Below are 16,832 nucleotides of genomic sequence, written 5' to 3' on the forward strand. Positions count from 1 at the left end.
ATTTGATGTGCACAAAAATCATGTGAGTTGGGCAGGGAAGATATTACTTTTCCCATTTTAATATTTTCTTTTCTTTTTTTTTTTTTTGACAGTTTTGCTTTATTTATTTATTTATTTATGGCTGTGTTGGGTCTTCGTTTCTGTGCGAGGGCTTTCTCTAGTTGTGGCAAGTGGGGGCCACTCTTCATCGCGGTGCACGGGCCTCTCACTGTCGCGGCCTGTCTTGTTGCGGAGCACAGGCTCCAGACGCGCAGGCTCAGTAGCCGTGGCTCACGGGCCCAGTTGCTCTGCGGCATGTGGGATCTTCCCGGACCAGGGCTCAAACCCGTGTCCCCTGCATTGGCAGACAGACTCTCAACCACTGCGCCACCAGGGAAGCCCACTTTTCCCATTTTAAAGAGGAGGAAATTGAGCCCCAAAGGGGCCTCAAAGACCTGCTAGAGGTGCATGATCTGAGATCTATGAATGGAGGAGCAGCTCTACCAGTTTTTGGACCTGTGCTCTATGCACAGTGTGGCCACCTCATCCGACAGTGATCAGGGTATCAAAGCTCATATCCAAACCACTGCCTCCAAATCAAGGGCACTTGCTGTCTGTATTACTCAGGGTTCTCCAGAGACACAGAACCAACAGGAGATACGCATGCATGCATGCACACCCATGCATACACACACATCTTAGAAATGTGTAAATAAACACATAGATCATATAGTATACTGAGTGTCTCTCTCTATATATATAGATATAGATAGATGATAGATATAGATATATACATATATTTATTGAGAGAGAGAGAGATTGACTTTAAGAAACAAGTTCATGTGATTATAGATGCTTGGTAAGTCCAAAATCTGCAGGGTAGGCCAGCAGTCTGGAGACCCAGGGAACAGTTGATGTTGCAGCTCAAGTCTAAAGGCTGCCTGCTGGCAGAATTCCTTCTTGCTCAGGGGCCATCAGTCTTTGTTCTCTTAAGACCTTCAACTGGGACTTCCCTGGTGGTGCAGTGGTTAAGAATCTGCCTGCCAATGCAGGGGACATGGGTTCAAGCCCTGGTCCAGAAAGATCCCACATGCCGCAGAGCAACTAAGCCCGTGCGCCACAACTACTGAGCCCACATGCCACAACTACTGAAGCCCATGCTCTGCAACAAGAGAAGACACCGCAATGAGAAGCCCGCACACTGCAACAAAGAGTAGCCCCCACTTACCACAACTAGAGAAAGCCCATGTGCAGCAACGAAGACCCAATGCAGCCCAAGATAAATAAAAATAAATAAATAAGTTCTTTAAAAAAAGAAAAAAGACCTTCAACTAATTGGATGAGCTCCCCCACCTCCCCCCGGCACTGCTCCATGATGGAGAGTAATCTGCTTTACTCAAAGTTCACTGATCTTTGAAAAGCATAAATCAGATCTTGTCACTTCCCTGCTGTGGATCCTCCAATGCCCTTCTAACACTTGAAGAATACAATCCAAATTCCTACTGTGCCCACAAGGTTCTCCTTGGGCTACATTCCAAACTCTGCTAACCTAGATTATAAACCTTCTCCTGAGTCTGTCCCCGCCCACCTAGCTAATCCCACCAATACCACTCCCCATTCCTGCTTCTTCCCTTTCAAGAATCCCTGCACATGAAATTAAGATAATTCAAGGAAGGCTTAATTGTGGGACTGTGTACAAAGCGTTGGGTGGGGTGTAGGAAAACCACAGAGATAGTGCAGTGCCTCAGGGCTGTTATCACCTGAAGGAGGGAGCAGTTACAGGACCTTGGAAGAGAAAATGGAGAGGTGTCCCAGGACACCATCAGCCAGCCAGAAACCCCTCCATAAGGACCTGAACTCACTTCAGGTCCTTCATCCAAATCTCCTCCATCCATATCTCCTCCTGGAGCTCCCCATTGGCTTAACCACAACTGGCAGCCATAGAGCACACTGGTGCTCACCAATTGTAGTCCCTGCAAGTTGGTCTCCCTTCAGAGAGTAGGGGGCAAAGGGTGGAAGGTAGGCCTCAAGGAGCAAATGGAAGGAATAGGGCACAAGGTCCTTAAACAGGTCCAGCGATCTCTCGAGGGGGCGTAGCATATGAACATCCCTCTATCTGGGTCACCTTCCTCCTTCCTGCCCTCGCCCTAACACTCTCTCCAGCTCTGATGTCCCTTCACTGGGCTATGTGTCCTTGCCACGTGTCAATAACACCCTGAACCTCCCCTTATCACACTGAATAGTAATTATATTAATTATCTGGCTCTCCTACCCTGTACAGCTTGTTCATAGTTATTTACCCAGCAAGTTATCTCTGTGCCCTGCACATAGGCACTCAATTTCTGTCGTTGAATTGAATTAACCAGAATTATTTTATGTTCTTTTTTAAAAAAAAATTTTATCGAAGTGAAACAGGAGAGAAGGGGGCAGGGCACAACATTTGAAAGAATGGCATAGCCCAAGGACATGACATAAACTGATTAGAACCAAATGGGTTCAAGATGGCGGACAAGTCGACTTCCACTAGACCTTGAGCCTCAGTATACACTCACTGTAACACATCAGCAAGCTAAATGACACACCCACAGGCGCCATGACAGTTCCAAGACCGACCATAAGGATTAAAACTGGGCAGTGGCCCAATTCCTGGAGATCCCCGCCCCTTCCCCAAAGTAGCTGGAATACTCCTCCCACTCATTAGCCTATGAAATTACCTACCCCTATAAAAACTGACAATCCCATACCCTGGTGCCTTTCTCGCCTTCTGACTTGGCCCACACTCTGTCTGTGGAGTGTGTTTCTCTCTAAATAAATCCACTTCTTACCTATCACTTTGTCTCTCACTGAATTCTTTCTGCGATGAGACATCAAGAACCTGAGCTTCATTAAGTCCTGAAACCAGGTGTGTGATCTCAGTTGGAAGACGGTGGGTTTAAGTTGGGTTCGAGTCCCGCCATGGAGGTTCAAGTCCCAATCTGAGGTGCACAGTTTCAGAAGTACAGTTGATTTATTGTAACTTCTTACGGAAAATTCCGAACGAACTTTTTGGCCAATCCAATACAATGTTGTGTTAGCATCAGGTGTACAGCAAAGTAATTCAGTATGTATATTCTTCTTCAGATTCTTTTCCATTGTAGGTTATTACCAGATATTGAATATAGTTCCCTGTGCTATACAGTAGGTCCTGCTGTTGATCATTTTTTTAAAATAAATTCATTTTATTTATTTATTTATTTATTTTTGGCTGCTTTGGGTCTTCATTGCTGCCCGTGGGCTTGTCTCTAGCTGTGGCAAGCGGGGGCTACTCTTCATTGTGGTGCACGGGCTTCTCATTGCGGTGGCTTCTCTTGTTGCAGAGCATGGGCTCTAGGCGCACGGGCTTCAGTAGCTGTGGCACACGGTCTCAGTAGTTGTGGCTCGTGGGCTCTAGAGAGCAGGCTCAGTATTTGTGGCACATGGGCTTAGCTGCTCCGCGGCATGTGGGATCTTCCCGGACCAGGGCTCGAACCCGTGTCCCCTGCATTGGCAGGTGGATTCTTAACCACTGTGCCACCAGGGAAGCCCCTATCTATTTTTTATATAGTAGTGTGCATCTGTTAGTCCCAAACTCCTAATTTGTCCCTCCCCCCACCCCATTTTATGTTCTTAACTTCTATTTTAGCCGTAGTTATAAGAAATAAAATTCATATTTTATGGCAAGACAAGACAAATTTAAACATAAATGCTTCTCTGCTCTTTGGCCTCCCTCTCGCCCCACTGTGCATTGTGTATCTTCATTATCCATGGATCAGACCTCCCCCGTTGGCAGAAACACCTGCTCAGCCATAAAGAGCAACATTCTCCCAGCATCAACAAGACAACTCCTTAAAAAATAACATTCCTCCTTAATCTTGTAAGAGGTCACGTGACCCACCAGGATTACGCTTAGATCTGGATTATGGGAACTGTCAATAATACGTCATTTGACGCACAGCCCTCTGTCTCAGAAAACTTATATAACTGTGCCTTGATTTCTAACCAGTGGAAGAGTCCTCAGAGCTTTCTGAGATGCTGTTCCCGAGCTATAATCCTCAAATTTGGCTCGAATAAAATTTTCCATTTCTTTCTTAGATTGACTGATTAATTTTTTGTCGACATATATAATACTCACTGACATCCATATTCTTATCACATGTTTGAGCAAATAGGCCAAAGTATTCATTTATACATATTCAAGCCACAAAGATACTGCAATGTTATTGTCAGCATTTTAAACAACCAATTCGTTATCTTTATGTATACTCTCTTCTACAATATGCACTGTGGATAAGACACTTACCCTCTTCAGGCCACTGGTTTTTTTATCTGTGATAAAAGGGAATTTGGCCAGATGATTTCCATGGTGTCCTCCAACTCAAAATTTCAGAGGTTTTAAGTGAAGGGCTGCATAATCTCCTTAAACTCGGCGCCCACGTCTTACTCGTGGTTGTGTTTCCAGCACTCAGCCGAGGGTTTGGCACGCAGCAGGGACTTGAGAGCACAGCCCAGCTGTGGGGTGTCTGTTCAAACCCAGCTCTGCCCCATTCTGGCTGGGTAAACCGAGGCCGTTACCTTAGCCCTTCAGAACCTCAGCCTCCTCCTTTGAAAAGTGGGGCTACTAAATGGGATAATATTGGCAAGGAGCTGAGCACAGAAGCCAACTCACGGTCAACCATCATGGAATGTGGATGACTGTACGAGCCAGTGAATCTGGGATGCTAGACAAATTGCCTAGATTAAACTGTGCACTATTTCTTCAGTATCATGTTCTCTAAAATACTGAGTGATTAACATAACTGTTCCTACTCTCTAGTTCGTAAGTAGATGTAAATTAGTTCCTGGCATTTGTGCCAAAACACGAAATATTACTAAGATGTATGGTTAATAATTATATATACATTTACAGTAGGAGGCATACACTAAATTTATTTATCTTGTTTTTTATGTATAAATAGATCCATAAACTGATTATTACACATTTAAATGAACAACAGGCCAAACATTTGCTGAAACTTTTTTGTGGGCAAGAATTTTGTTTCTAATAAAAAGAACTACTCGATTATCATATTGTTACTTAATTATTCCCGAACAAAACAGTCTGAACCTTTATTGAGTTAAACCAGAGCTCAGGAGTTACATTATCTTTCAAACCGAGTTTCTGACTATCTCAATAAATAAGAGAAGGTGTGACAACAAATGTAATGAACAAATGTGACTTTTTCTGCCAATTTTTTCCCTTAACTGTTTATGCTGTTGGTTTTGCCCATCTGGTTTTCATTTGAGAATAGAAATCACTAATCCCACAAACCATCCACTGATTTCTAATCCTAGAAAAGACTGGAATTACTTAGCAGCATAATATGTTTTTCTTTCCTCCTGTGGAAATAAATGTGCAGCTTCATAGTGGATTAAAAAGACAATTGAGAAATTTCCTATTATAAACATGTATGGTATCTTCATTTCCTAGTATAATAGCAGACAGACAAACATAATTAATTATATTTTAAATGCAAATTGCTGACAACTGTTTATCTGGTTGAAATTATTTAAGCCACATCAACTCTAAAGAAAGTCCTACTTTCTAATTCCTATTTTTTATAAAAATAATTCCATAGGCTTTTCCATACCCAGCAATCTCGTAAAAATTTTACATGATATTTAAAGCACCATTGCTGCAACCCCCATAGAGACATCTGGGCAAATACAAGTGATTTATATGCAGATTTCAACCTATTTACTGAGCTTAATAGTGAGAGACAAAATATTATATGCAAAATGTGTTCATTTAAATTTTTGATCAGATCTTTCTGCTGCTTGATGGCATGAGAAAGTTATATTGGTATAGGAGTAAATACATTTCAGAATAGAAGTCTCATACCACGTTTATCTGTAATGAAAGACCTGGACAACAATGTGGCTAGATGATCCATCGGTTTCACTCGTCTTCTTGATTGACAAGTGTCACTGCAATGTGACTCAATCCTGAGATTTCCATAGTAAGCACTAAAGTGGCTGAAATTATGACAGCTCTCAAACCAGCAATGCTGTGGGACCCACAGAGATCACCTCATCCATAGGATGCCAGCCACATGTGGTATACAAGATAATTTTAGGAATTACACACACATTGGTTGAAGTTACAGTTACGTTTGTATATCAATGTGTATTAGAAAAAAACATAACTAGCATATTGAAGCTATGATTTCATAGATGGTATTACTTAGGAAAAGGATCAGTAATTAAGCAAAAAGTGAGTTGATTAAAGAAAAATATTAACAAAATAATAGTGCAGGTGGCATATAGAAATGACAAAAATAGTGATGGCCATATGTAAGAATGACTAAAATTTAGAAAATACTGACCTACTCCAACCCCTAATTGTATAGGTGAGGAACGTGAGGTCCTGAATAGTTTTAAAGGTTTCCCCAAGATCCTATGGCTTGTCAGAGGCAGTTTGGATTCTACAGTTTACAGCCCCACACTCTATGTATTGCACCTAAGATTGACTATCTTGCCTTTACAACATTTATTTCAGCCTCATGGAGCACACACATCTTTTTCCTGGAAGAATGAGTCAATGAGAAATTCAGATAAATTCTCAAGCTATTTATGTATTTGATGTTGTTCCTTTTTATGGAACAACGGTTGTCCAATGACAACGAGTACAGTTGTCATTGGACCAGAATAAAAAGTGCTAATGAAAGCTGATCTCACTTTCAGCTACATTTTTTTAATTGAATAAATTTGACATGTAACACTGTGTCAGTTTAAGGTGTATAGCCTGTTACTTTCATATATTTATATATTGCAATATAATTGCCATTGTAGCCATATTTATCACATTATGTAATTATAGTACAATATTATTGTCTATATTCATCATACTGTGCATTAGCTCTCTAGGGTTTATTTACTACTCCTTACAAGTTTGTACCCTTAAACATCATCACTCTTATCCCCGCCTTACCCACCAACCCCTGGTGACCATTACACTCTCTGGTTTTTTTACAGGTTTAACTTTTTTAGATTCCACATATAAATGATATCATTTAGTACTTGTCTTTCTCTGACTTATCTCACTTATCACAGTGAGCTACATTTAAACAGAGTAATATTGATTAGGTCTGTGTTGTTAATTATGAGTATAGATGTGGACTATAAGGATGATAAGCTTTGGGCTTCCCTGGTGGCGCAGTGGCTGAGAGTCCGCCTGCCGATGCAGGGGACACGGGTTCGTGCCCCGGTCTGGGAGGATCCCACATGCCGCGGAGCGGCTGGGACCGTGAGCCATGGCCGCTGAGCCTGCGCGTCCGGAGCCTGTGCTCCGCAATGGTAGAGGCCACAACAGTGAGAGGCCCGCGTACCACACACAAAAAAATAATAATAATGGTAAGTTTATAATCCTCTATGCATTTTGTTAAACTAACTTGTGAGCCTTCTTACTCAATTCAGCTATGCTTAAAATTTCACTTTTATCCAACACACCAAGGCCCGTGGACATTTTTGCTTTGTATGTGAAGGATATTCTAAGATATAGATTCTATAGTTTCCTGAAAATGGGGGGGTGGAAGTGGGAGGACTCCACATAAATGTCACTGTGCTCCAAGTGATGTGCTGGAGCCATTTTCTACCAGACCATGAGCATCGCTCCCCACCCCCCTCCAGTGTTCAGAGATGTCACATTGGTAGCTTGAAATCATTGACCACAGTGGGAGTATTTACACCACAGTAGTTGGCAAATGCTACAAATCAGTGTTTCTTCGTTGAGAGAGTTGACTGTCAAACATTTACAAGGAAACCACTTTTTTGAGGGTGAGGGGAAGGCAGGCCCTTTTAAAATGAGGCTTGGTGGTCTCTCGTTTCAGCGGTGGCATGAGAGCAGAGTACAAACTGCAAGCTGTGGCGGCCGGAATCCTGGCAGGACAGGCGTTTAGAAAGTTTCTTCCCCTCTTTGACTGAGTACTCGTTGAAAGAAATGCAGCCAAAACTGTAACCAAAGGAGGTATTACACTTCCAGAAAAATCACAAGGAAAAGCATTGCAAGCAACGGTAGTAGCTGTTGGATCAGGCTCTAAAGGAAAGGGTAAAGAGATTCAACCAGTTAGCATGAAAGTTGGAGATAAAGTTCTCTCAGAATATGGAGGCACCAAAGTAGTTCTAGACAACAAGGATTATTTCTTATTTGGAGATGGTGACATTCTTGGAAATATGTCGACTGAAATATGTCACTATTGAAATGGCATCACGTGAAGCTGCCCGTTCCACTGAAGTTCTGAAATCTTTCATCATGTAAATAATGTTCACATTTCTCTGTGTAAAATAAACTAATGATATCCAAACTAATGACATCCAGTGTCTCTAAAATTTCGTTTCAGTGTATTGATATAAACGTTTCCAAATAAACGTATATAAATGAAAAACAAAAATGAGGCTTGGGTGCTTTAAGAAATGATATGCAAATTAACTTTTGCACCTGTTAGGGAGTAACAGAGGCAGCACCACCCCTGCTCTAGGCAGCAGGTGAATGGAGGACGCAGAGAGCCTCTGACGGTGTTTGCTTTGCTTTCGGGGGACTATGGTATAATGTGAGCCCTGAGGAAAAAAGCACAGGTGCAAATAATCAGAAATGGCTCTTCTCATTATTCTGCTGACCAGAAAGACCCTGCCTAAGGCTCTTTGGAAAGTAAAGATGACAGGTAATGCCTTCTTCAGAAAGAAATATTTCTACATAAAAATCCTCATGAACGGGCTAGATGTGTGCCATCCCATAGAACTTTCTGCAGTGATGGGAACGTCCTGTATCCATGCTGTCCAGCAAGGGAGCCACTACATGCAGCTTATTTAACCCTTGAAACGTGGCTAGTCTGAATTGAGACGTGCTGTAAGGGTAAAATACACACTGGATTTCCAAGACTTAGAATGAAAAAAAGAATGTAAAATACCACATGAAAATGTTTATATTGATTACACGTGGAAATGACGATCTTTTGGATAGATTATTAAATATTATATACTATTATTAAAATTAATCTCACCTGTTTCTTTTTACTGTTTTAACGTGGCTACTAGAAAATTTTAAGTTTAAATTTAATATTTAAATTAATGCACACATTATATTTTTATTGGACACCACTGAGCTAGATCATGAAGTTCTGAGTCAGGTGCTATGGAAGAGAGAAGGGTATAGAGAATCAGAAAGGAGGGGCAAGGAAAAACAAAGCTAAATTGTGCACACCTCAGGAGACGGATTTTGTAATGCAACTTCCCCTTCCACACGGAGTGTTAGAATGTTGGGAAAATGCACCACGAGTTGCCTGTATGTGGCCTAGGAGGAGAGGGAGACACACCCAAATATTTAAAACCATGAGCAGTATGGCTGAGTGTCAAGCAGAACCTATATTCCCCTTAATCCTCCTTCCTTTGGTGGATGGGATTAGGACATGGTTTGAGAAGTTTCTACAGAATTCTGTGAGAAACTACGCTCAAATTTTCAGTCCTGCTTCCAGTAGATGTGTCCTATTTCCAGCCCCAATCTGAGAAAAAACATTGTCGTGTTTGTTTGAGAATTTACGTCAGATCATCACCACCTTGAAATCCAGAACCTCTCTTTTAGATGGGGAACCATAAGGCGTAGACTAAGGTGTAAGCACCCTCAGTAAATCAGGAGGGCTGAGGCCATATAGGACTCAGATTTCATTATTTTAATCTCAGGTCTTCCCTTTCTCAAGAAGATTTAAGAAACACAGCACAGTCATTCCAATACACTTGATGTCCAAGACCTATTTTTTGGTCTGTTTTTTAGAAGTAGGGGTGGCTTCTGAATCTGTCATCAAAAGCATCTCATGGAGGGCAAATGCTGCAGCCAGCAGAAAAAAGTTTAATTTCAACATATACAAAAAAGGAAAGATGGGGAAGGGAAATTTTTTTCCTACTGCATAGAAATCCAAACTTTCAAGCCTTCAGCCATAAAGTATGTGCACCTTAATGAGACAAAAGTCACGTTCTAATCAGGAAACTTTGATCAAGTAGAAGTTAAATAACTTCCCACCTGCAAAACCATGAAGAAGGAAGCACAACAGGAAGCCCTGAGCAGTAGCGAGGCTGGTACACAAATCCTGCCTGTCTCTGCACGCGCCTTCTGGGACTTTAACATTCACCCAGAGAGTGGGAACTATAAAAATAGACGACATGTTTCTGAAGAAGTGAAAGACTTATTGCATAATGGTGGCAAACTCTGTCTGCTAGAACAGAACGACTCGGCATGCAAACAGAAAACTAAAAAATAGCTACCACTCTAGACAAATGTATTTTTGAAATATTCAGCCTCCAGAAAAATGTATGGCTGCATTAGCAGAGTGAAAGCCTCGTCACCTGATATTGGGAAAATGGAGTCACCTTCCCTAGTCCACAAATCTGGCCCATAAATCTGGCTAATTCATGTTGACCCCTCCCGAACTGTAAGTCTCAGAGTTATTTCTCTCCTCTTCCCTTCCTTTTCTCTGTAAGACTTGTACATCAATAGAAAGGAAATAATTTGTGAACAGAAAATATCGATTTTGGCAGAAGCCCTGTAAGGCAGAGATCTACCGCTTCCTTCATTTTCATCGTGGGGAACGAGAGCAACGAGGGAAACATCCAGACGCAGACACAGCTGTCAGGTTGAAGAGGCATCTCCTCTGGTGTCTCCTTTGCTCTCTGCCCTCCCTTTTTCCGCGTCCCCTCCAGAGTTTCATGCCGACTGCGTGAGTCTCTGTCCAACCCCTTCTTCCTTGATGACTACCCGTCTGCTGATTCACCGACCCTTACAACAAATATTTATTAAGCAACTAATATGTGCAAAGCCTGGATTAGATGCTTAGAGAGGGGGCTTTGGGGAGGGGGAGAGAGAGATGCAAAGACAATTAAGATATAATAACTTTCTTAAAGGAATTTAAAATCCAGGGGAGATAAATATGAAGATTGTAATAAAATACCGAGTATATCAAGTGCTGTGACTGTGTGGCAGGAAACCTGAAAATGCCCTAGGATAGGGCTTGTCTCAGAGTGCCTGGAAGTCCCATGGGATGCAGGTGGAAGTCTAAATGCCCAATGAATTGAGAGGCCTTTCGGGAAAAAGTAAGGGGGAGAGAGATTAGAGGTGCATAAGGTGGCTGCAAATTCAGGGCTTCCAGGTCAGAGTAATGAGACACGCTCACTGCAACAGGGCTGTCAGCTGCATCCCTGAGTCTTACAGGGTGAGGCCCAAGTGGACAGAATCTTTCCATCAATTACATGCCCATGGGGGTATCTATGGCCCGAGGTTACATTGTGTCCTTGCTAATAGACCAACTTCATCTCCCTCTGGAGTTATTGTTGGAGGCTATATGGACATGGCACAGACCCACTGTTCTAAGCAGCTGGACAGTCCAGCCAGGAGCTGGACCAAAGAAGATGTGTAAGAGGACAATGTGCATCTACCATTGTGATTGTCAGCAGCAACTTGGTGGCCTCAGAAGATAGTTCCTTTGAAAGGCTTCTCTTTGGCAGGCATCAGCAATTGTGCCTTCATAGCATCACAGATAGAACAGGAAGGGAGAAAATAAGAGACCCTGGAGGCCAAGGCTAACTGCAGATGAACAAAACTCAGGTGCCCCATGGAGCCTGTGTTCTTTACAACCTGAATGTTTACTGGGCATCACCCATGTGCCTAGCATTGGATTAGACCCTAGGGCCACAAGGACCAACCAGTCAGACACTAGCCCCTGCGCCAAAGGGCTGATGGTCTGCTGGGGGCAAACAAGTATTAACTCATAGTTGCATAAATGATTATTTCATTGGGTAAGTGCTCTGAAGGAAAAGCATCGAATTGGGAAAGTATAAGGAAGTTAGGGGCAAGGTCATCTGAGGGGTTATAAACGCTTCCTTGAGGCAAGAAGTAGTTGGGCAAAGGGAGTTAGATGGAGAAGTTCCTACAATTGCAGGCAGGGACAGGACTGGAAAAAAGCTGGTTGTGACTGGTGTTATGGCTCTGTCATTATGCCAAGTCTGGGTACCCTGGAAAAACAGGGTACAAAACCTATAAAAAGGGACTGTGGGGACCCATGGGCAATTGACTTGCAAGAGCTGAGAAGCCTTCTTAGAAAAGGTGGCCTTTTAGCTGAGCTTTGAAATATGAGTAGGGTTTTGACAGGTGGAGGATGCAGGCAAATGGCATTCCAGAAAGAGGAAGAAACAGTAAAAGCAAATACTAAACATGAAGGGAAGAGATGAGCAATTGTGTATCTATACCTATATCATATATATCTACACACACATCCCAATACCATGAGGTAGTTGTTATTTCTGTTTTGCAGATAAGAAGTGCAAGGTCTAAAAGATACAAAGGTTGGAAAGACTTGCCCAAGGTCATCAGAGTCTTAGGTGATAGAGCTCACATTTAAACCCATCTAAATCTGCCCCATGTTGCCTTCCTGAAAGCTCATGGCACATAATAAGCCCTCACTAAGTGGCTATCATTATAGATACAAATGTGACAGCAAAAATGATCACGTGATGTGCCCAAGAGCAGTTGGATGAAGAGGGGGGTAACGGGAATTGGGATGGAATAGCAGAAGGAGTCAAGCTTTGAACGTCTGTTAATGTAGCCCATGTGCAGTAGGTATAAAATGATCAAACAGCAAAGTCTCAGCCAAATCCATTATCCCAGGATCCTGTAAGGCAGAACCTGCTGTTTCAGTGCCTCCTGGGGTTTGTCCAGAGTCAAGAACATAAAACAACAAAAAAAATAGGAGCAGATTATAGAGATATATTAATGGTAGTTGATGAATCCTCTGTAGTTGAGGCAGAAAGCCTGAATTTTAAGGACAGAGGTCTGAGACACTGCAGACAGAAGAGTTTGAACACTGTCACAAAACTGGTGCATTTCAGCAAGGGGGTGACAAATCTCATGGGGACATAGGTAGGTTTCCAGAAGTGAACTGCAGACAATAATGAGCGGCAAGGAGCAATGACCACGTACATAGAGGTTGCTGGCTGAGGAGAGGTGGCAGTTAATGCCATAGTCGCATTTTAGAACACCGGAGGTCATGTTAGTAATATGCTTTGTTTCAATGGATGCTTGTCAATATACTGCTCAGTAATTTCATTTAGAGATCAGCCACAGTATTTGCTTAGAAATTTCTCAAAAATCCCTTTTGATCGTCACTCTGATTTTATGAACTCTTTCAGGTTTTTAAAGAAGGGATATCTAATCAACCAGTATGGTCTCAGTGCTCTTGTCCTGGTTAAAATGCTTTAGATATTTGCTTCTTAAGTGGGAGAGTTGGAGTGAGGTGAGGACAGGGTAGGGGACCTTCTTGTTTGGATAAGGCAGATAAACATCTTTCACATTAAGGAATTTGACATTTATTCCATAGTAGATAGAGTCATCAAAAGCAGTTGAGTTGGGGCTATAACAATCAGCTCTGTATTTTAGGAGGAAAATCCCAATAGCAGTGTGAAGGACGGATTAGGCCTTTCATGCACTTTTCTTTTTTTTTTTATAAACTTTATTTTATCAAAACTTAACTGCTCCCCTTTAATCAGTATGAGGGTGATATGTATTACAATAAGTATCTTAGTGCCTTACTTCTATTAGCTAATAAAAGTTAATGTAATTGAACTTCAGTTGAATTGAATAGTTCCTAGAAATGTAATGACAACCCTTCTAAAAACTGGCTTTTTTTAAACATTTTTATTGCAGTATGACTGCTTTACAATGGTGTGTTAGTTTCTACTTTATAATAAAGTGAATCAGTTATACATATACATATGTTCCCATATCTCTTCCCTCTTGCATCTCCCTCCCTCCCACCCTCCCAATCCCACCCTTCTAGCTGGTCACAAAGCACTAAGCTGATCTCCCTGTGCTATGTGACTGCTTCCCACTAGCTATCTATTTTACATTTGGTAGTGTATATATGTCCATATATACACTACCACTCTCTCATTTTGTCCCAGCTTACTCTTCCTCCTCCCCATGTACTCAAGTCCATTCTCTAGTAGGTCTGCGTCTTTATTCCCTTCTTGCCCCTAGGTTCCTCATGACCTTTTTTTTTAGATTCCATATATATGTGTTAGCATATGTTATTTGTTTTTCTCTTTCTGACTTACTTCACTCTGTATGACAGACTCTAGGTCCATCCACCTCACTACAAATAGCTCAATTTCGTTTCTTTTATGGCTGAGTAATAGTCCATTGTATATATGTACCACATCTTCTTTATCCATTCATCTGTCGATGGACACTTAGGTTGCTTCCATGTCCTGGCTATTGTAAATAGAGCTGCAATGAATATTGTGGTACATGACTCTTTTTGAATTATGGTTTTCTCAGGGTATACGCCCAGTAGTGGGATTGCTCGGTCATATGGTAGCTCTATTTTTAGTTTTTTAAGGAACCTCCATACTGTTCTCCATAGTGGCTGTATCAATTTACTTTCCCACCAACAGTGTATGAGGGTTCCCTTTTCTCCACACCCTCTCCAGCACTGAGACAAAAGACCTGTATGCAGAAAATTATAAGACACTGATGAAAGAAATTAAAGATGATACAAATAGATGGAGAGATATACCATGTTCTCAGATTGGAAGAATCAACATTATGAAAATGACTATACTACCCAAAGCAATCTACAGATTCAATGCAATCCCTATCAAACTACCAGTGGCATTTTTCACAGAATTAGAACAAAAAAATTTCACAATTTGTATGGAAACACAAAAGACCCCGAATAGCCAAAGCAATCTTGAGAAAGAAAAATGGAGCTGGAGGAATCAGGCTCCCAGACTTCAGACTATACTATAAAGCTACAGTAATCAAGACAGTATGGTACTGGCACAAAAACAGAAATATAGATCAATGGAACAGGATAGAAAGCCCAGAGATAAACCCACGCACATATGGCCACCTTATCTTTGATAAAGGAGGCAAGAATATACAATGGAGAAAAGACAGCCTCTTTAATAAGTGGTGCTGGGAAAACTGGACAGCTACATGTAAAAGAATGAAATTAGAACACTCCCTAACACCATACACAAAAATAAACTCAAACTGGATTAAAGACCTAAATATAAGGCCAGACACTATCAAACTCTTAGAGAAAAACATAGGCAGAACACTCTATGACATAAATCACAGCAAAATCCTTTTTGACCCACCTCCTAGAGAAATGGAAATAAAAACAAAAATAAACAAATGGGACATAATGAAACTTAAAAGCTTTTGCACAGCAAAGGAAACCATAAACAAGACCAAAAGACAACCCTCAGAATGGGAGAAAATATTTGCAAATGAAGCAACTGACAAAGGATTAGTCTCCAAAATTTACAAGCAGCTCATGCAGCACAATATCAAAAAAACAAACAGCCGAGTCCAAAAATGGGCAGAAGACCTAAATAGACATTTCTCCAAAGAAGATATACAGATTGCCAACAAACACATGAAAGAATGCTCAACATCATTAATCATTAGAGAAATGCAAATCAAAACTACAATGCGATATGATCTCACACTGGTCAGAATGGCCATCATCAAAAAACTGACTTTCTTATGAAGGGTATTTTAAGTTCTAGGAGAGAGGGCAGTAGAGCAAACATGTTGGAGAAGGAAAACATTTGATGCTAAAAGTACCACCAAGCATATCAGCCTTTGCCCTTACCATCCAAGTTTTTTCCACTGCTACAGATCACTCAGAAGTATTTGCTACAGTGTGGGATAATGCACTCATTTGAATATTTACATTTGAAAATAACAGAAATAGATTTTTTCTAGAACTTCTTTTTCTGCAGTAAATTTCTGGAAAACACAGCTTTTGCTGTGTTTAAATCAAATTGTTATGACTGTGCTTAAACGTGGCCCTCAGCTCTTCCACATTACACGGTTTTCCTCATTTCCTGGGACTGTGGTTTACTGAGAATTGACATACTTTGGGCAAGAATCTGTATAACAGATCTGTCAGCAGAGGCTGAAAAATAAATTTCATTTCAGACTGCTCTGTGTTTAAATTGTTTGAATGAGTATTGGTTCTCTTATTTCTTATGTTCTGAAACCTGCTTACCACCTGCACCTTTTTCTTTTCCTTCTTTGGATATTCATTCATTCATTCATTCCCTCATTCATTCATTCATTCATTTGTTCCTTTAACGAATATTGGTTGAGGTGTACTTGTGCTGGGTACTGCTCTGGGGACAGAGATAAGAACGGTCCAGTTCTCGTCATTGAGAACAATGTGGTTTACTCGGGGGAGATGATGTGATTGAGGCTGGAAGGGGCTCCAGAAGTTCAGAGGAGCCATGTCTAACACAGATTGCAGAGTCAGGGAGCAATTCTCAGAGGACCTGGCACTTGAGCCAGGTCTTCTGGATGAGTAGATGCTAATAACATCAGGAAGAAGAAGGAATTCTAGGCAGAGGCAAAGAGGTGTGTTTCCTTTTGTCACTTTCTTTTTTTTTTTTTTTTTTGCGTTTTTTTTTTGCGGTACGCGGGCCTCTCACTGTTGTGGCCTCTCCCTTTGCGGAGCACAGGCTCCGGACGCGCAGGCTCAGCGGCCATGGCTCACGGGCCCAGCCGCTCCGCGGCATGTGGGATCTTCCCGGACCGGGGCACGAACCCGTGTCCCCTGCATCGGCAGGCGGACTCTCAACCACTGCGCCACCAGGGAAGCCCCCTTTTGTCACTTTCAAACTCTTATTCCTACATCCATTCTCTTTACCTTTTTAAAATTAATCATCCAAAGTGGATAAAGATGGAGAGGAAAACACTAGAAAGTAGCAAAAGAAAAATATTTTTGAAAATACTTTTATCCAATGTCAAAAAT

The 16,832-nt window shown here is 41.6% G+C and overlaps 1 long non-coding RNA gene and 1 pseudogene across 2 annotated transcripts in view; one reads left to right on the forward strand and one right to left on the reverse strand.

The window, feature by feature from the left end:
- Positions 1-980: 980 nt before the first annotated feature.
- LOC309802031 overlaps positions 981-16,832 on the reverse strand; it is a 622,798-nt gene continuing 606,946 nt past the window's right edge. The window contains exon 3 of the long non-coding RNA XR_014293706.1: positions 981-1,283. This is a non-coding gene — a long non-coding RNA (uncharacterized lncRNA). The remainder of the gene's footprint in view (positions 1,284-16,832) is intronic.
- LOC309802279 (10 kDa heat shock protein, mitochondrial-like) lies at positions 7,870-8,216 on the forward strand (annotated as a pseudogene). Its single transcript has one exon. The product of its transcript is annotated as a 10 kDa heat shock protein, mitochondrial-like (transcript).

This window comes from Mesoplodon mirus (assembly GCF_964341445.2).
Source record: "Mesoplodon mirus genome assembly, chromosome: 4".
NCBI lineage: Eukaryota > Metazoa > Chordata > Mammalia > Artiodactyla > Ziphiidae > Mesoplodon > Mesoplodon mirus.